This window comes from Macrotis lagotis, chromosome 5 (genome assembly GCF_037893015.1).
Source record: "Macrotis lagotis isolate mMagLag1 chromosome 5, bilby.v1.9.chrom.fasta, whole genome shotgun sequence".
NCBI lineage: Eukaryota > Metazoa > Chordata > Mammalia > Peramelemorphia > Peramelidae > Macrotis > Macrotis lagotis.
The window spans coordinates 78,330,371-78,352,413 of NC_133662.1; the positions used below are offsets into that span (position 1 = coordinate 78,330,371).

A 22,043-nucleotide genomic window follows, 5' to 3' on the forward strand; every position below is an offset into this window, starting at 1 on the left:
GGATCTTATTTTCCACTAGGAGAATATTATAAGTGCATAGATAAGTTGATTAGTTGATTTTTTTTTGTCCTTTGTTATCAAAGAAGTCCTAAATGACATCACTGTGTTAGAGACCAGTTACAGTTTATCTGACTATGGCTGCTCAGACCAATATGAGCTCAGAATACTTTACCACAGATTGGGCATAAATTGTCCTCCTGTGAACCACCTGGGGTGGTTACTCTAAACTTATGTATCTCATGTGTCCTTTGAGTTGCTTCAATTCTTCCTTACTCATAGAGTGCAGCACCCTCACTGATGAGGGCATCCCATGCTGGGCAGTTCTGTGCCAGTGTCTACCATGCTGAAGAATCAATTCCAAAGTTCTTAAGAGAGACTTTCAGGGTATTCCAGTATCATTTCTTCTGACTCCCCTGTGAGTGCTTGACCTGGGAGATTTCTACATAAAATAGTCTTTTTTTGTCAAGCATAAGTTTAACATCCAAATAAATAAGTACATTTATAAATGTATAAGTATAAAACTGGTCACCACTGACTGTAAACAAAGCATGCCACATCTCACTTCTTCCCCAGGTTTCTTTAAGGTGTAAATGTCTAGGTGCTTTGCCATTGGCTCCAGTCCCCTCTGATGGTGTCCCCTCAAATGGTCCAGTTAACCATTTAATCAATTAACAATTCAAAGGAATATTTATTTCTAAGGCATTATAACAAATATATAAACCTTCCCACCCTCCATACTACCTTAGTGTTTGGAGATGGAAATGGGATTAGGTTCATAGATGAGATCAGTTCCTATGCAGCACGGTCCCAGTTCCAGATCTAAAACGGCCCTTTGATTGGAATCCCAGGCACCTTGGATTTTGGACTAGCTGGCTGCAATATCCTACCTGAAATCTTGACTCTAAGGTTATTATGGCTTAAATTTCTGGGTCCAATGAGAATTACTGCCTGTACTTGAAGCCAAGAAAGACAAATAGAACACAACAGAAACCAAGGTCTAAAAGGAGAGGGAGGGGAGGTATACCCCTTTTCCTGCTCTCCCCAGACAAGTTAGTTCAGAGCATCCCGAATATGGATGAACTTCTGGGTGTAGCAGGAAAGAGTGAGCAAGAAAGCATAAGATTTTTTTCTCATTTTTGCATTTTTAAAGATGGCAGACTGTTAATGTTGTGCAACCAATCAAGGAAGACTACTTCTATTTACATAATAAGGGAATGAAGGATAGTTTCTTTCAGAAGCAAGTCCACGGTGTTTTCCAAACAGAGTTTCCAAATGCCTCCATTTTAAGGGGGGTCTGGATAGATGCAAAACTTTCATTGCATAAGCATAAATTGATCTTCATTTTGAAGAGGGATCCAGACTGGCCAGCCTTTCTTCATTCCCCTTCCAACTATGCTTCTTGTCTCTCCCAAAGTCAGAACTTCCCTCAGAGACTGCAACTTCCTCACCTGCCAGTGAGATGAAACATCCATTTATCATGCCAGTCCCCTTCTCCCATTGATGAGTTCCTCCTAGGACCTTTATTTAGGAGAGGAGTCCAGTCCAATCTTCACTCCCTTCTTGGCTATGCTTCTGAGCTTCCAAACTTCAGTGTGATAACCCTGCCTGAATACCTTAATTTCCCCTGCTTCTCTTCTCCCAGCTATTCAGTTCCTTTTTGAAAATGTCATCTTCCTCCAGTAAAATCTAAGCTTCTTGAGGACAGGGATTGTTTTTCTTTTTACTCAAATTTGCAGTTCCATTACTTATGATAAATGCTTATTGATTTATTATTGAAAGTATGTGTTGCCTATATAGGTTATATATCTATATCTATACAAATACATAGATACATTTGGGATGCTTCAATGTATAGATAGATGTAGAAAGGAGGTATAGATCTCTAAATAGATATCTTGGAACTATGGGTTCATCCGTTTTCCAAAGGAACACTGCTATCCTTGCCTTGTGGGATGCAGGGACAGGGACTATGAGGCTGATTACTTTGTTTGAGAGAGAGGACTGTTGGACTAGCATTATATCTATCTGTCCCTCTAAATATTATTGGTCTTGAAGCATGATTTTTTAGGTTCCAGTTTTATAGTTTGAAAGCTTTCCTGGCTGTTAGTTCTTACATATTAGAGTACTTAAATTCATGTAGTTGTGACCTACCTGGAAGCAACTCATTTCTTAGTTGCTTAGGTAGCACAGCAGATAGAGCACTGGCCTTGGAGTCACAAGGACAGGAGTTCGAATGTGGCCTCAGATTTTTGCACTTACTGACTCAAGTCACTTAACCCTGACCACCTTGTATCCAGGGCTATCTCCAGTCATCCTGATTCATATCTGGACACAGGATCCAGATGTCTCAGGAAGAGAAAGTGAGGCTGATGACTTAGCACAGCTCCTCTGTCACTCAAATTCAAATCATGTGTTTGTCTTGGCATCGCCATTATCCTCTTTGAGAATGAAGGACAAGTATCATCATCAGTGCGCTTTTCACTTGAACTTTGATACTTTTAAGAATCTATAATTTCAGCCTGCTGTGGGTACTTTATCCAGTGTCACATATAACAACCCCCAAGAGAAATGCACACATATTGTGTAAATTTTTTATGTTTTAGTAATAGTAATAATAATAATAAAAATAATAATAGCTAGCATTCATGTAGAGTTTTATGGTTTGTAAAATACTTAGCAAATATCTCATTTTATCTTTGGAAACACTGAGAGGTAGGCACTACTATTATTCTCATTCCAATTCTTCAAAATGGAGATCTATTTATGCTTATGTGACTTGCCCAGAGTCACACAGCTCATAAATATCTAAGACTGGATTTGGATTCAGGTCTATTACACAGGTTCAGTACTCTAATCACTTTACCACTGTAGAGGTTCAATTTAATATTCTGGTGATCTTCCTATTTTTTTAGATTTTTTTTGAGGGGAATAATTTGTCTGTTGTTTCACTTTGGACTGGTCTATTTCTTAATATGAATCATGATTGATAAGATAAGGTCTTCTTAATCTTAAAAATGTAAATTAAGGAAATTTTGTCTATAATTGTCTAATTGGTTTGAGTTAATTATTTTGTGGTATTTTTGTCATCTAGTTTCAAACTATTTCTTTTTTACTTTTGTATTTCTCTCATGGCACATATCTACATATCTATAGGTCTTTCTTGTATTTATTATACTTTAATTTCTATTATCATTGTAAAGTTTTGGTCTTGGGAGTTTTCTGGTAGCCTGATGAGCTTAGAAGGTGGTGATACCTTGTTGAGGACATTGCATTTTTCCGACAAAAGATGTGAATATATTCATTTGCTCCACTTATGATTCATTATGTAATGATTAATATAATAAGATGATACTCCTATTTATAACCCCATGATCATGTGGTTATAAATAGGGGTATCATCTTAGATTCAATTCCTTTTACTCTTTTTCCTTTCTTGGAAAAGTTCTAAAAACTGCAGAGGTAAAAAAGAACCTATTTTCTTTTGTTAGTGGGGAAGAACTTATGAATTTGCATAACTTCCCCCTCCATTCTAAGAGCTAATAATTCCATCATTGGAGGTCAAACTAATTAGAAATTATGTGTTTTTAAGTCCCCCCCCCCCAGACTCCAAGTTCATGCTCAGTGACTTGAAACCAAGAAGGTTTTGTTGACATGAATTGTTTGGTTTCAATGAAATTTTATTCAAATCATGGAGTTATGAGTTAAGAGATGGGTGAAACTTTAAAGGACATTTAGTAAAGCTACTAATTTTATAGATGAGAAAGTTAGCACTTTGAGAGATCAAAAATTAGTAAGGAATCTTGAAGGCTTTATAGTCCAACTGCCTATTCATTGGAATAAGACTTTCTGTAGCACGCCTGATGGAAATCTAATTTTTCCTTGACTATTTCCAGTAGAACTGGGTAAAAGACTTTTAAAAAGAGTTAATAAATTAACTAACCCACACTTCAGAAATGAAGAAAAAAGAACTGAATTCATTCCTGGAAAGGTAGCCAAGTTCAGAAAGACAAGGGTGGCATGTGAACAATATTTAGACAATTTAAACTTTCCCTAAGATGTTTATTATTAATGATCTTTATGAATCAGTATGGTTAAAAATTATTATGAATAGAATAGGTAGCATTCAAATGTATAGTACAATAGCAATCATTAAATTTTGAAAGAATTCTCTGTAAATTGAATTCATAGAAGACTGAAAAGTATCATCCCTAAAATATTAAGGAGCAGTGGAAACTAATCTACAGAATATTTGGTGTGAGAATCATTAAAGTCATACCATTATATCTTCATCATTAGTGACAGAGGGATTAACATCATCTGGATTCTAACTTTACAGGGACCAGAAACATTACAATCAGTGAGACCTATGGTTTTTCAAAAGAGATTGATTTACCAATCATTGCAGGAGGAACTAAATGGTCAAAAATACTAATTGATCAAACATTAGGTAGATGAGCTCTTTGAGTTAATTCATCATTCTCTCTCTCTCTTTATATATATATATGTATATATATATATATTTAGGATAGTTACTTCAGACAGACAATGTGTTGAGCTCAGAATTAAGTAGAAGTGACTATATTGTTTTTGGAGAATAGTATTTTTGAAGATCCTCAAGCTGTTCTCTGTTACAAAAACCAATTAAAAACATGTATGCTTTCCCATTGGGACTATATAATTTTGAATAAGTAAAGGTGCAGTTGATTTAAGGGTCAATGGAAAGAGGAATAATGGGCATAAGTAGGCAACATAGTTCCAATGAAGACTTTGGTAAGTTAGAAGTTCTTATCTTGGGGTCTACAAACCTGGATAGGAAAAAAAAAGTTGCATCTTTATTTCAAGATTATTAGTTTTCTTCATAATCCTATGCATTTTGTTTTATGAATTAAAAAAATTATTTTGAGAAGGGATTCTCAGACTTCACCAGATTTGCAAATGGATCTAGGATATAAAAAATATTAAGAACATCTAGTGTAAATGGTAAAAGGATGCATCCTCCCCCCTTTCTCTGTATCATCATTGCTTAGCACAGAGACTGACACATGGTAGGCACTCCAGAAATACTTCATGAGTTAACTGACAGACAGCAATACCTCAAAGATTTATGATTTTATCAGTGTGGAAACTCCTTCCATTGATACAGATTGCATCCTCTTTATAACTTAGATGATAAATCTTAGAGTGTAAGGGAAATAATTCAGAAAATATGTGAATGAAACAGTAAAAGGATATTTGTGTATTCAGAATGAGGAATGACCCTTATTATGCCCTGTTAACTACAAAAAGTAATAGATTTAGATGGAGGAAGGCCTTTCAGGATGTTTCATAGATAGTATGGAATATTGGAGGCACTAGATATAGTATTAGATTCAAATAGATATTAGGCATTTTCCCACCTTCCAAGAGCATTTATTCTAAAGATCACTTTTGCCCTGTCCAGTGACTTTGAGATCAGAATGGGACAAGAATTGGGTAACATTTCTTTTTTTTCCTCCAATTGATATTATATTTTATTTTTCCAATTACATCTTATGAAAGTTTTGAAATGAGTAACATTTCTCAAATGACTTACTGATATTTGGAAGGAAATTGGTGTCTATTTTTGAGAATGAGAATAAACTCTAAAAATACTAGCTGTCGCTTTTCTATGAATTATGCTTTTAAACATTTTCCACAGATCAGCTTTTCAGAAAAATCATCCAATAATTCATAAAACTGTGTTTGCTTCTAATTTCATTTTGGTGAAATATTGGGGGGGGGACTGGATGTAAATTTATTTTACAACTAATGAAGGTTAGTAATAATTCTGAAAAAGTCAAGATCAAGATTCTAGCTTTTTGCTTCTAAGGAGTTGGTAGGAGATGAGTGAGGAATGAATTTGTTCTCTTTTGTTTTGAATCAACTCTGAATAGACTCTAAAGAATAGCTCTAGAGAAACTGGTTTGTAGCTGTCCTGAAGAGGTCCTATCTGGGGTCACCCAGCCATGCCTTTTGCTCACTGAAAATCTTGGACCAACCAACTAATTGTCACAAACCATAAAGGCATGGATACATTTGGTAGTGCAGTAGATCTGATCTTGAAGTCAGGCAAAGGATAGAACCCTGGGTCAGGAGTCAGGAAGACCTGAGTTCAAATCCAACTTCAATCACTTTGAGAATGAAAGACAAAAAAACAAATCAGTAATAGGTAAGAAAATGGATTTCTCCAAGCCAGCATGGATCCTTTCCTCAAACTTTACCTGTCAATATAGGCAAAGGGGTGAATGAATTTGGGCTGAGGTTGGGGCTACAAGATTATCTTCTCCCAGCACAATATGTTGTTGTCTAAGACTTGATGGGAGAACTGTGGTAGTGTGACTTGAGAGGAGGAGGTCCCAGGGTTCAGTCAGAGTCATTACTAGACGAGGAGGAGGAGTAAGAAGAGTGCTTACTGTGTTTGTGATGTTTGTGCATTTTCTCATGAGTCTTCATCTTCTTCCTTAGTTTCTTATCCATCACTATATTCAACCCCACTGCCTTTGGGATCAAAGGATTCATAGAAGATACACCAGGGCCAGGAGATGGGTAGAGACTTAGGGACTGAGGACTAGGCAGCCTGGATATGCTGGCTTTTATCCAGGGCCAAAAAACATTACCAGGAAGATAAGTTGGATTCCCTGGAAAATCCCTAGATGGGGTAGGAAAGGTACCTGGGAGGGTATGCAGGATCTGCTGGCAGTGGGTGGATGGGGTTGGTTAACCCCAGGGAACCCAGAAGTTGAAGGGGACAGAGCATCCCCAGGAGGTTACATCTCTGACTGTCCTACATTGGGGTCCCACTTGCTTCACTGTCATTGTTATGTTCCCTCTTCACCTCCACAGGAGCTATAGCTCATTTCCCTCCCTAGTGATTTCTTAAGGCTCAGTGAAAGGAGAAGCAGCCAGGAAGATTCATGATCTTTCTGGAGAATGGTAAGTGATAAAAGCATCTGATTCCCCCCTTTCCCCTTAACTTAAAGAAGACGAACTTTTAAAATTTTAATGAAACCATCTTGTTTCTATTGAATTCTCAGGAGTTATAGATCATAAAGATCAATGAAAAGGAGCATTTATTTGGTAAGCTAATCTGGCTAGAATCTTTGAGAGTTTCACAGGAATCAGTAATAACTAACATAAATATCTAGGGACTAGCTTTGCAGTACAAGCCTCTCCAGGCTCTCTTTTTGTCTCAGGTTCAGGGCTGGGTTGCTATAGTCTGGCAGTTTCATCAAAGACCATTACTCATTTTCATAAGATATTAGCTTTTTCCATCTTCCCTACCCCTGATTAAAAAAAATGGGACTTTACAATCACAGTGGAATAACACAGATACATACTTAAGGACCAGATTAAATTTTGAAACCTTTATTAAAAAATGTGCCTGCCAAAAAGTTCACTTAAAAAAATGAGAGGTTAAATAGATATACTTGGAAATGTCAGGAGGTAGCTGACATTTCATTTGCTCTCTGGCAGATATTCAAAATCATTGCTAAATTAAAGAAAAGAGCATAAATAACACCAAATATGCCCAAGGCTTTGTTATGAAGGGAGTTTTTCTAGCCATTGGAAAAATAAATGACTTATTATTAATTAGAATGAGCTTTAAAAATTAATTTCTATTTATTTGTATTGTTAAAACTCATTGGGGCGGCTAGGTGGTGCAGTGGATAGAGCAATGGCCCTGTAGTCAGGAGTACGTGAGTTCAAATCCAGCCTCAGATACTTAATAATCACCTAGCTGTGAGACCTTGGGCAAACCACTTAACCCCATTGCCTTGCAAAAACCTAAAAATAAAAAATAAAAAAAAACCTCATTAATCAAAAATAGAAACTTTAGGTTATTTGTAATAATAGAGATGAAAACTTTTATTAAGCAAAGATAACAGGAATGAAAAAATAAATTTGATTTAATTTTTTTTTGTTTATTTAAGGCAATGGGGTTAAGTGACTTGCCCAAGGCAATTTTTAAGTGTCTGAGGTCAAATCTGAACTCAGGTCCTCCTGACTCCAGGGCTGGTGCTCTATCTTCTGTGCCACCTAGCTGCCCCTAAATATGATTTAAGCATTTAAATAGAAATACTGTCTATAATATCTACCTCAGAGAAAAGGTGAAAGACAATACCAGAGTAGAAGCTGCATAGCATCAGTTCCATTTTTAAAGTGAAGACAGCTTTTGGACAAATTGCTTTAATCTATCTTTTTATTGCAGCTTTTTTTTTCTTTTTGCTTCTGATGTAGAGATTCCATTTGTGTCAGCAATCTTATAACCTCCTTTGCCTTATCAACAGACTTTTCTAGTAGACCCTTTTTCTAGTAGACTAATAAGAGAACATATATTTTTTTGTTAAAAATCTTTTAAAATATTTTTTTGTTAAAAATATGGAAAATTTCACAAATTTGCAAGTCATCCTTGCATGGGGACCATCTTCTCTGTATCATCCCAATTTTAGTATATGTACTGCTGAAGCAGTATTAACTTATAAAAGTTAATTTTTGTTAGAATTAACTTTTTAAAAATGACATTTATTTCCCTCAATAACATGTCAAGACAACTTTTAACATTCATTTTTACATGATTTTGAGTTCCAAATTTTTCTCTCTCCTTCCCCTCCTTTCTTCTGAAAATGGCAGACAATTTGAAATACATGCACTATTATGTAAACTATATTCACATATTACAGTTGTGAAAGAAGAAACAAATTAAAAGGAAAAAATCATAAAAGAATATAGTAAATGAAAAAAGCATGCTTTGATCTGCATTCAGAGTTCCTCAGTTCTTTTGATAGCATTTTCCTTCATGAGTCCCTTTGTACTTGTGTTTGGATCACTGCGTTGCTGATGCTGCTGTCACTGTGCAATGTTTTCCTGATTCTGCTCATTTCACTTTGGATCAGTTTGTACAGGTCTTTCCAAGGTTTTTCTGAAATTTGCCTATTCATCATTTCTTATTGTACATCATTTCTTATTTTTTATTATTCCACTATATTCATATAGCACAGCTATATGCTCAGCTATTCCCAAATTGATGGGCATTCCTTCAATTTCCAATATTTTGCTACCACAAATAGGGTAGTTATAAATATTTTTTCACTTGTTAATTCTTTTCTCTTTTTTATTATCTCTTTGGATATAAACCTAGTAGTGGTATTTCTGGAATAGAGGATATCAAGTTTTCTTGCCCTTTGGGCATCTTTCAAAGTACTCTCTAGAATGATTCTAACAGTTCACAACTCCACCAAGGTGCATCAGTGTCCCACTTTCCCCACATCCTCTCCAACATTTATCATATTCCTTTTTTTTATCCTTTTATAGAATTACAAAAAAATGAAGACACCCTTCTCTTTCCCCTTCTTTTTATTACTGTCTTTCTGCTCCTCTAGTTATAGTTAAAGCTCCTTGATTTCAGAATGCCTTGTAGAATTTTATTTTATGTGTTCTAAAAATGGTTTCTTTTTGAACACCTCATCAGCCTGAAAGGGCTTTTTTTTCCCTAAAAAAGAAGAAAAAAAAAGAAGGTCTTGTAAATTTGTGCTTAAAAATCATGAAATTGGATATAAAATAAAAAAACAACTAAATATCTTGCTTTTGTTTGCTGTCAATAGGCAGAGAGGAAGACCTTTGACTGATGAATGAATCCCTTGAAGGTTTTTAGGAGTACACAGTCCCAACATGAGAAGACATAGATGAGTTGCCAGAGAGTATTCCCTTGGTTGTATTGAATTATTAATATCTTATTTTAGTTTCTTCTCTTCCTTGGCTCTATTGATTTAATGCAGCAAGTGTTTACTAAGAATGAAGCCTGGAGGGGACATTATTATTATTTTTACTTAGTATTTGAAGTCTGGCAACAGAATAAATGTCAGTGTTTAGTCTGGATCAGGTTTTGAACACCTGTCATCAATCGTATTTTGATAATGCACACACATTTTGGTCAAAGTTTGTCTTTTAAATTTTACATAGAATAAGTCCTTGAAGTAAGAATGTAAATTAAAAAAATCTTAGTGAAAAGGTGACAGAAACTGAGTGATATCATGGATAAAGGGTCAGCCCTGGAGTCAGAGGTCCTGGGTACGGGTTCTACCTTTGATACATACAGCAGTAAATAATGCAATTTTGTCACTTATGCTATTGTTAGAATCCAGAGAGTCTTTGCTTAGTCAAGGTTCTTGGTGTATATGGAATCCTGGTTCCAGCATTTACCTTGGAGTCTGATGCTGGTCAAGTTTACAGATTTTTTCCTTGCTGACCTTTTGGATCCTCTTCCTTGACAAGGGGTGTGGAGGTATGTAGACCTTCCTCTTGCTGACTCCCCAAGAATTTTACAACCTCTTTATTGTCTAGGGTTCTTCATCTCTGCAAGCCTCCCAACTGCTGGCTCCCTAAATTCCTCATGTTCTTTCTGTGAAGCAATTGCCTGTTTCTTTTTAGTATATTTTTAGCAGGTCCTGGGTTAGACTTTGAATTCTAAAGACCCTCAGCTAGCAAACTAGAAAGCTGTCTCCCTTTGCTCCCATCCCTCCTTGCAAAATATAGGGGGTGGGGGTGACTATGGTGCAAGAAAATGTAGAAGAGGGCCAGGTTATAAAGGTCCTTCAATGATAGAGGATTTTATATTTGATCTTGGAGGTAAGAGGGCGTCACTGTAGTTGATTGAAGTGGGGAGGGGAGTGATAGTCCTTTTTTCCTTCTTTTCTTCCCTCCCCCTTCCTCTCTACCTTTGTCTTTCCTTCTTTCCTTTCCTCCTTCCTTCTTTCATTGATTTATTCTTTTCTTAATGCTCCAGGCTAGTCTGTAAGACTAAATTGCAACCTTATTTCTGATCTGTATCAACAGAGTCAGTTTTCATAATATTTCACTGGATCAGGGAAATCACATTTCTCATTTCCTTCCATCCTACTCATCCATCTACTGGGAAGCCAGACCTCTATACTGTTAATGTGCAATTAGTAACTCCTTCCTCACTACTTTCTACTGACTCTTGCTCTGGGAACACTAAGTAAATTGATATTATTACTGATACAGGGAAATATATTGTAACTACCTTATGATTGTACTCATAAACCCTTTTGCACTTTAGGCCAGTTTTTCTTTTCCTGACTCCTTATTCCTTCTTTTCCTTCCTTCCTTCCTTCCTCCCTCCCTCCTTTCCTTTCTTCCCTCCCCCTTCCTCTCTCCCTTTGTCTTCCTTTCTTTCCTTTCCTCCTTCCTTCTTTCATTGATTTATTCTTCTCTTAATTTTCTAGGCTAGTCTCTAAGACTAAATTACAACCTTGTTTCTGATCTGTATAATATTTCGCTGAATCAATGAAATCACATTTCTCAACTCCTTCCGTAAAAAAGAAAAGAAAAACACAAAAAGTGATTTGTAAACATGGTAGGATATCATTATAACATGATTTATTATTATGTGATTCATATGTATTTTTGGTCAGTCATGGTAACTAAAGGAACATGCAGTAAATAAACAAAAAAAAATGACTGCACAATACAATTTACATTTACCAGAGCTGCTAGAATCAGTCTTCCAACACCAGCAATGTTGAAAACAATGCTAATATTTCAATACTTCAAGGATCTGTGATTTCCTTTTGGTGGGTATTTCTGTTGGAGATTCAGGTTACAACTCCTCCAAACCTTAGTAGATGAATAATTTGCTGTCTTCCTCTCTCCTCCCCGTCCTCCCCATTTCCATCCCCATCTACTCCCAAATCATTATCAGTTATATAACCAGGTTAAGATGACTCTAAATTTAGCTAGATTATTCCCTGGACAACAGCCATCCATTTCATTACCAGCCTACCCTCAAAGTATTTTTAACTTGGTAGACCTGCCAGGGGGGTGTCATCCAATTTCATGACTGATGAAAAACCAGGTTCCAAAGTGATGTGCTGGTAAGTATTTAACAACCAATTCTCCAGAAAAAATGCACTTATGACATGCTTTTAAGTTTAATATGATTTATTAATATTTTCTTATCACTTTCTTAAGACTAGACAATCATTAAGCTCTGATTTATAGATTAGTCAATTTCTGAGGTAAAACCATTCACACTGAAAATTTAATAGAAGCTCTAGGGACAAGTAGGAATTGATTCCAGTATACATTGCCTTCTTGCTATGATAAGATTCACAGTAGATTCTTAGTAAGAGATTGTTAATCGATTGAGGAGTCAAAGGAGTGCTTATTTAGAGGAAATATTTAGAGGATATTTAGAAGAAAATATTATATATAATATATATTAATATATTATACAATATGATTAAGAAATAATAAGCTACAATGTAATAATCAATATTGCCCAAGTGAACACTATGTATATTATATGTAGTGTCTTTTCTAGTTCATGTTTACAACATGTGACTCGGGCTTTCCAGTTAGTAAATGTTTAAAGAAAGGTTAATGACAAGGAATGGACAGTTCTGTACAATAAAGTTAACATAGGTGTGCAGTGTGTTGCCCCCTTCCCCTCCCCACTGCACCTAGTCTTTATCACTGGAGGTTAGTTGTACAGCTTTTAAATGAAGTTACTGAGAGATGTTTAAACAGTGGGTCTCTTTCCCCCCCTCATATATATCTGCTGATAGCAAGCAATATTGTATTCAACTAGTCTTTGAATTTTTAAAAATCTTGAAGTATTTATAACTATTTTTTTAAACAAGAAAAAAATTACTCAAATGATGAAATTCTTTTTTTCTTTTTCTTTTCTTTTCTTTTTTAGAAAGATTTTATTTATTTTGAGTTTTGCAGTTTTCCCCCATTCTTGCTTCCCTCCCCCACCCCCCACAAAAGGCATTCTGTTAGTCTTTACATTATTTCCATAGTATCTCAGTTGATTGTGATGAGAGAGAAATCATATCCTTAAGGAAGAAAAATAAAGTATAAGAGCAAAATTACATAATAAGATAACAGTTTTTTAAAATTTATTTATTTTTATTTTTAAAGATTTTATTTGAGTTTTATAATTTTTCTCCCAATCTTACTTCCCTCCCCCCACCATGGAAAACAATCTGTCAGTCTTTATTTTGTTTTCCATTGATCCAAATTGAGTGTGATGAGAGAGAAATCACATTCTTAAAGAAGAAACAAAAAGCATAAGAGGTAACAAGATCAGACAATAAGATATCAGGTTTTTTCCCCCTATATTGAAGGTAATAATTGTCTTTGGTCTTTGTTCAAACTCCACAATTCTTTCTCTGGAGACAGGTGGTATTCTCCATTGCAGGTAGCCCCAAATTGTCCCTGATTGTTGCACTGATGGAATGAGCAAGTCCATTAAGTTTTAAATGTTGAAATTCTTCTGCCAATTGTTGAATTGTGAACCTTTTTTCTTTGATGTAGAGTACTGAATCTTCCCTTTATTCTTCTGCAATCTTTGTAGCTAGAAACTCAATCAGATTCTCATTCAGAATTCTCATTCGAATTTCTTTCAGAGTACTTTATGTAAAGTTGGATTTGCAAAATGTAAATTTGCATAAAATGAAAACTGGAAGAAATGAGATAGAGAACAATATAAAATACAAAATGGATAATTTTGATTATATTAAATTAAAAATGTTTTGTACAAATAAAACCAAACAAGATGAGAAGGAATTCAGAAAGCTGGGAAACAATTTTTATAGTGTTTCTAATAAAGGACTCATTTTTAAAAAATATATATAGAATTGACACAAATTTGTAAGAATTCAACTCATTCCCCAATTGATAAATGGTCAAAGGATCTGAACCAACAGTTCTCAGATGAAAAAAATTCAAACTATCTACAATCTTTATGGAAAAATACTCTAAATCATAATTAATTAGAGAAATGCAAATCATAATTTATTAGAGAAATGCAAACTGAAACAACTCTGAGATACTGCCTCACACCTATAAGATTAGCTAAAATGACAAAAAATGATAAATGTTGGAGGGGATATGGCAAACCTAGGGCACTAATGCATTATTGGTGGAGTTGTGAATTGATCCATTCTGAAAAACAATTTGGAACTAATCCCAAAGGGCAATAAAACTATTCATATCCTTTGATCCAACAATACTAGTACGACAGTAGATGGTACAACTCTGAAGTCAGGAGGACCTGAGTTCAAATTCAGCCTCAGATCCTTGATACTTAATAGATGTGTGACCTTGGACAAATAACTTAATTTTGATTGCCTCACATCTAGGGCCATCTCTAGTCATTCTAATTCTCATCTGGCCACTGGACCCAGATGGCTCTGGAGAAGAAATTGAGGTTGGTGACTTTGCCTAGCATCCTATCACTCAAATCTTATTCATATGATGTCATGGCATCACTCCCTGATGTCTTGATCTTCTTTGAGAACAAAAGACAAACAACAACCACTTTTAGGTTTGTATCCCAAAGAGATCATAAAAAGTGAAAAAGTCACACATATACAAAAATATTTATAGCAGCTCTTTTTGTAGAGTCAAAGAATTGGAAATTGAGGGGATGCCCATCAATCAGGGAATGGCTGAACAAATTATGGTATATGAATATAATGGAGTATATTCTGTAAGAAATCATGAGTGAACAGACTTCAGAAAAGCCTGGAAAGACTTGCATGAATTGATGCTGTGTGAAGGGAGCAGAATTAAAACTTAACTTCCCTGAGCAATTTCAGTGAGTAAGGACACATGATGGAAAATGTCAGAGGAAAAAATTGTTGTCTGAATGCAGACAAAAACACTTTTTTATTTTTATTTTTTTTAGATTTTTGCAAGGCAGATGGGGTTAAGTGGCTTGCCCAAGGCCACACAGCTAGGCAATTATTAAGTATCTGAGACCGGATTTGAACCCAGGTACTCCTGACTCCAGGGCCGGTGCTTTATCCACTGTGCCACCTAGCCACCCCGATTTTCACTTTTTAAAAATATTTTTATGTTTTATGTTTTATCTTTCTCATGATTTTTCCCCTTTAATTCTGACTCTTCTTTCACAACATGCTAGTGTGAAAATATGTTAAACATTATTGTATATGTTTATCCTATATCAGATTACTCAGTATCATGGGGAGAGGGAATGGAAAGAAGGGAGGGATAAAAATGAACAACTCAAAAATTTACAAAAAGATACATGCTGAAACTATTTTTGCAAGTAATTGGGAAAGAATACAATACAATACAATAAAATATTAAAGAAAAGACTGGAAGGTTAGACAGAGGCCAGGTTAAGGAGCATTTTATGTCAAATAGAAGTTATCAGATTTTATTCTAGAGGTCATAAGGAGCCTCTGAAGTGACTGGTTATGTCACTGGGGTGACTTACACACTTGAACTTTAGGAAAGATCAGTTTGATCAATACAATGACTATTCATGATTTCCAGAGCAATGCAATGAAACCCATTACCTACTTCCTGACAAAGAAGTAATGAATGCAATCCATATTGAGACACAAATGTATTTTTTGGGACGTGGTCAATGTCAGTATTTGTTTTCCTTGATTATACATGTTTGTTTCAAGGGGGAAAAAGGAGAGTTAGAGAGTTATTCAAGTCAGTTCAGATCTTGAATTCCCTTTTAATTTTTTATTGATATCTATTGTGTTTTTAATATCACTGAAATTTTCCCCAGAATCTGCCTCAGAGAAAAACCCAAAAGCAGAAGCAAAAGCAAAATTGATTACTATATGTTGATAGAATATGCATGAAATACCATAGTTGTGTACCTCCCACCTCTGTAAAGGAGTTGCATGGGGTGTTTTCCTATCTCTCTCTTCTTTGGAGCCATGTTTGTTCTTTGAAATTCTGCAACATACACTTTTGATTGTTTTGGGGTTTTCTTTCCATTCCCATTGTAATTATCACTGTGTAGATGGTTTTCCTGACTCTGCTCATTATATTTACTAGCCCTAATTCTATTAATTTACATTCCACAATTTGTTTAACTGTTCCCCAATCAATAGGCAATTGCTTTGCTTCTAATTCTTTGCTATCTGAAGAAAAATTCTGCAATAAATATTTTGCTGTATATGGTAATTGAACACTTTCTTTGTTTCAAAGAATACCAACAATTTAGTTGCTTTATTTGCCTAATTCCAAATTGCTTTCTTAAATAGTCATACTGATTCACAGTTTCATCTATAAAGGATCATTTTATCCACAATTCCTTCAGTGTTTACTGCCTTTATCCTTTGTTATTTTTGTCAGCTTTCTGGATATAAGATGACATGTCAAGGTTGTTTTAATTGCATTTCTCATTATTAGTGATTTGGAGCATTTTTTCATAAAGAATTAATAGTTTGGCAGATTTTGAATTTTCATAGAAATATAGATATAGAGCCATAATGAATGTAAAGTTAATTTGGTCCTACATCTTTATCTGCAAAATGAGGAAGCTGAGGTCTGGATATGTAATGTTACATAGCTAAAGTGTTAGAGGCAAGATTTGAACCTTGGTTCTCTTGAGTCTAAAGTTAGTAGTATTATTTCCCAAATATTATATTACCTTTTTATTTGGAACCTCAAGAAATTCTTACCTTCATCCTTTTTTTTAGTTTTTTTTACAAGGCAATAGGGTTAAATGGCTTGCTCAAGGCCACACAGCTAGATAATTATTAAGTATATGAGATTGGATTTGAACTCAGGTACTCCTGACTCCAGAGCTGGTGCTCTATCTATTGTGCCACCTAGCCACCCCTTACTCTCTTATTCTTGATACTCTCTAATAATCTTTTACTGAATGAATTAATGAAAAAATATCGACTAAATACTTAGATATTGTCAAACATTGTCCTATGCTCTGGAGATATAAAAGCAAGACATTCCTTGTCCTCTAACAGCTTACTTCCTTGTAGTAGGAGACAAAAAAATGACTCAGATCAATATGACTTGCTATTCATTCAGATTCTATTCATTAGTAATAGTGATTATAATTTGAGGCATTGTTTCTCTCACAATTAATTTTACTCTTGAAATTTGAGTATGATCTTGTAAGCAAATACAATTGAATTGAAACTCTGACAAGGGAATAACTGCTTTCAGTCATGCGGGCATCACTGCCAAAGTTACAGAATTGGCTGCTAATAATAATCAACCAATCAATACACATTTATTAGATATCTACTATGATGTTTAAAAAGATTGAGAGATAATTTCAGGATAATTCTGGATAATTTTATTAACAAGGCTAGCATTTTATTAATAAAAGGAATGATCATTTAGCCATCTTTCTTGAACCAAAGACTACTAATGGTGGTGGACTCACAATTTTTATGAGCCTTTGAAAAAGGAGGTGCACTTAAAAGTAGAAATCAACTCTGATTAGTCAATAAGTAATGAGAGAATGAATATTATTACAAGAGGTGGGCTTATTTCAATGAGGATCTTGAGTACCCAAAACTTGGTCAAAGAGATATCAATTTTCTTATCACTCTTCTGACAAAAGGGAGAATCCACATTTTCTCAGACTGGTCTGAATAAACACAGTGTGAAGGAATTTGCCTATTCACCCTTAGAATTTCTTTACTGTCTTTGATTAGATCTTAGCTTTCCTGGTTGGGTAAGTCTTCACACAAATTTTCCATACTGGTTGATTTCTAATGAGGAAGTAGAAAAGGTGAAAAACTTTGGTCCTAATTCAATAATTAGTTATTAATATATGAAAGAAATAATAATTTCTGTCACTAAACAAAAACAATAATATCAACAACATAAGAAACAAAAGACAGTCCCTGTCCTCTGGGAGTTTAAAATCTAATGAGGGAGAAAGCATGAAAATGAATACATGCAAAGTAAACTATATATAGGATAAAAAGGAAATAATTAACAGAGGGAAGGCTCTGGAATTAAGATGGATTAGGAAAGACTTTCTGCAGAAGGTGTTTTTTTTGTTGGGACTTAAGAAGGAGGGTTTTAGTTAAGAGTAAAGAAAATGAGGGAGATCAATAGAGTACAAGAGGGAAGGGGTTCCAGGCATGGGGAATAGCCAGAGAAAATGACTAGAGTTGAGAGATGGATTATCTTGTTTGTCAAACAGCAAGGAAGCCAGTGTCACTGGATTCATAATAATAATAATGACTAAAATGAGTGAGAGCTTGAAGAATCACATAGATAATTAGTAAATGCAAGGTAGTTTGAGGGGAGGGGCACAAGCAGTAAGGAGGATCAAGAAAGACTCTCTGCAGAAGATGATACTTTAGTTCTACCTTGAAAGTACCACAACGTTCTGGATCAACATCAGAGTTCTATAAAGGGGCCTGGTGATGATCCCCTGATTGAACTGCTTTCTCTCCTCTTGGATTCTCTGTATTGTTGTGGTCTTTGTGACCCCATCTGGAGTTTTCTTGGCAAAAATACTGGAATGGCTTGCCATCTCCTTCTCCAACTCATTTTACAAATGAGGAAACTGAGACAAACAGGGTTAAGTGATTTGTCTAGTATCACAAAACTAGTAAGTGTCTGAGACTGGCTTTGAACTTAGGTCTTCCTGATTCCAGACTTAGACACTGTCACCATGTGTCACCTGGTTTCTCTGACTTCCCTAGTTTTCTTTAAGTCTCAACTTCAAAGCTAATATCTTCTTTTATGTGAGGCAATGGGGTTAAGTGACATGTCCAAGGTCACCCAGTTATCTAGTAAATATCAAGAGTCTGAGGTCATATTTGAACTCAGGACCTCCTGACTTCAGGGCCAGTGCTCTATCCATTGCACCACATAGCTTCCCCCAACTTCTTAATGCTAGAGTCTCCTCTTTGAAATTGCTTCTCATTTACCATTCATTCCCCTTTTTCAAGAAATTCTAGTGATCCATTTAGGGTTTTTCTAGAATCAAATTTGTCTATTTGAAATTTTAAACCCTTTACATCTTGACTCTAGACTAAACAGTCACAGTGATCCAGTCAAAATGGCCTTTTTACTTTTACTCAACCATCAAACTCTATCTTTCATCTCTAGGTATTTGCAATGGCTGTTTTCTAAGCCTGTAACAAATGTCTTTCACACTATTGTCTCTCAGAATTACAAGTTTTCTTCAAGATTTAGAACTTAGATCAAATTCCACTTTCTGCATAAAACCTTTACTAATTCTTCCAGAACAGTGATGTCAAACTCAAATAGAAACAGGGCTACTAAACCATTCATAAGGATCTTTGTAGACATATATTAACATTTCTACCTTTTATTGTAGTTTAACTTATTTTGCTAAATCTTTCTCAATTCTACTTTTATCTGGTTTGGGCATCATTTGGCATTTTTGTCTTAGAATACCTTGCTTTCCCAGCACTAAGTAATTTGTAATTTTTTATATGTCTATACATATCCATGTTGTTTCCTTCAGTAAAATGGGAGTTCATTGAAGCCAGGGAGTATTTCACTTCTTTCTTTGTATCCCAACCTCTCCCCCCCAGCACATCATAGCAGGTGCTTAATAAATTCTTGTTGATTGATCTGACCACCTGGAAGAGAACTTTGTACCATTTAAAAATATATAGAGGAAGCTGTTGGTACAGTGGATAGAGTGGTGGGCTTACAGGGATGAAGACTTATCTTCTTTAGTTGAAATCTGGCCATACTTACTAGTTGTGTGACCTTGAGCAAGTCACTTAACCCTGTTTGCCTCAGTTTCCTTATCTGTAAAATGAGCTGAAGAAGGAAATGACTAATTGCTCTAGTATCTTTGCCAAGAAAACCCTAAATGGGAGCCAAGATGGCGGCATGAAGCTAACATGCTCCTAGGTCATTTCCCTACCAAAGATAAATGAAGCCTCCATTCTGACATTCACACTACAGATCCCACCAAGAAAAAGAGAAGAGTCAAAGAAGTTTTCAACTATAGATATCATGGAGGTGAAGGTCTGTCTCTTTGAAGGAAAAGTGGAAGTAAAGTTCAGGAGGTGGGAGAGTGGGAAAAGCCAGCAGGAGGCTTTTAACTATAGTACAATCCAGGTCCTGATAACTTAACAACAGCAGAGGTCCCAGCAGCTAGATAGCAAGCCAGCAGGGAGGATCCCAACCTCAAACAAAGTTGGAGCCCTGAAAACACTGGGGTAAAAGACAGGACTAGGTTGGGAACAAACCACTATTAAGTCAGAACCTGGACATAAAGGAGGGGAAAAAACCCTCTGTAAAGGCAAGGCCTGGACTGCATAGGCAACATCTTGGCCAACAACAAGCAGGTAATCAGATCCCAGCTCTGGGGAAAAAATCTTGAATCTATCTTCCTGTACCATAGGAGCAGAACTAAAATAGCAAAGATGAGCAAAAAAGCTAGAACAGTGCTCACTATAGAAAACTATTTTACAGACCAAGATGACAGCAATGCCATGTCTGAAGAAGAAAGCAATGAAAAATCACTCACAGGGGAGCAATCAAAACAGTCTATAAATTGGATTCAAATACAAAAGCTCATCAAAGAGCTTAAAAAAGAATTTAAAAACCAAAGAAGAGAGGAAGAAGGTTAATAACTATATGAAGTAGAATTTGAACCCATACCATCCTAACCACACAAACTGTGCTATATCCACTATGATTTACTATTTCTCTATGAAATATGATTTTGTGTGGATTTAAAGTGTGGTTCCTGCTTTGTGTCTAAATCTGATTAAATGCTAGAGAGAGTGTGCTGGTAAATTACTCTCTCTCTCTCTCTCTCTCTCTCTCTCACACACACACACACACACACACACACACACACACACACAGAAGAGTTTCCAACTTTGTTGGGAAGGCCCAGGTTTATTATTAGAATTTTTATATACAGGAATAAAATCAGTTGAATGAGGAATCTAAGGTATGTACACTTCTGGCAATGTTAAGAAAAGTTAAATAGAGGTCATGAGAGTGGAGGATGCTGAGAAGGTCAGAGTGTTCATAAAGATTGCGGTAGAGAAGAAGACTTCAATTAGGTCCTGAACACATTGGAAAGGAGGGAAGGTGATTTGAAGACTCATATAGGAGAACAACAAGGATACACAACAGTTGGAAAGGATGAAATAAACTTCATAGGAAAAGGATACTACTGAGTGATGATGACAATTGGTTGGTTATGAAAGTGAAATAGGGAGCAAAGAATATGATAACTCTTCCTTCTGACTTTAGAGAGAATGTCAAGAGATGTATCTTCAGAAAAATTTAGATTTCATTGAGCACCATCAGATTTAAGAAATATGAGATAGATATATGAAAGAAAGGCACAATGGAAAGAAAGCAAAGAATAAGGACTGGGAAGGAATAAGGCTGGCATCTCTCTCTCTCTCTCTCTCTCTCTCTCTCTCTCTCTCTCTCTCTCTCTCTCTCTCTTTCTCTCTCACTTTGTTGCCTTTGCAACTAATTACTTTATTGATCATGTATTCCACTTTGGTGGAAACCAGGCATAAAAGTCTTTGGACTCTGGAAGGTGGAAGAAATGAAATAAGAGAATGAGATAAGAGAATTGCTGGTGAGGATTTGGAGATGGTACACCCCTCTGGATGTTGTGTCTGAGGCAATGCCTCAAATACTCCAGGCTAGTTCTGTGTCTGGGCAGGTGAGACATTGCTCCATTAAACAAACAAATGAGAAGATATTGCAAGGCAGTTAGTTGATAATATATGATCATATATAAATATGGAGAAATGACAGAGACTACTTTGCCTGCCAGGAGTTTTAAAAATAAGATTGAGACACTTAAAAGAAATAGTCAAGTCTCTTGTTTTTTTCCTCTTCTGGGTTAATGGCATTAAACTGGCGTTTAGATTGCACAGGAATGGACATACTTATCACAGATGAATGAGATGTTTAGAAAATAGTTTTAATGCCTCAAGGTTTATAGCTGGTATTTGTTTTGAACAAAGCCTCTAATCTCTTATAATACTTGTGGGGGGAAAAAGGAAAGATAAGGTGGAGGTATTGGAGCTATACATCATTTCAAATTGCCTTGATTTTTTTCCCTAATGGCAAATACAACTTCTGAGTTAAATATGAGAAGTGATTGCAAAGGGTCAGAATTTTTTTAGGCTTTGTGATACTGGAAAATTATATAAACTTTAATTAAAAATGGGATGAATACTGTGTGATCAGCTAATATCATATTGAAATAACCCTTCTCT

At 35.5% G+C, this 22,043-nt stretch overlaps 1 pseudogene; it reads right to left on the minus strand.

The window, feature by feature from the left end:
- Positions 1-8,391: 8,391 nt before the first annotated feature.
- Positions 8,392-8,490, minus strand: LOC141490279 (U6 spliceosomal RNA; annotated as a pseudogene).
- Positions 8,491-22,043: the final 13,553 nt, after the last annotated feature.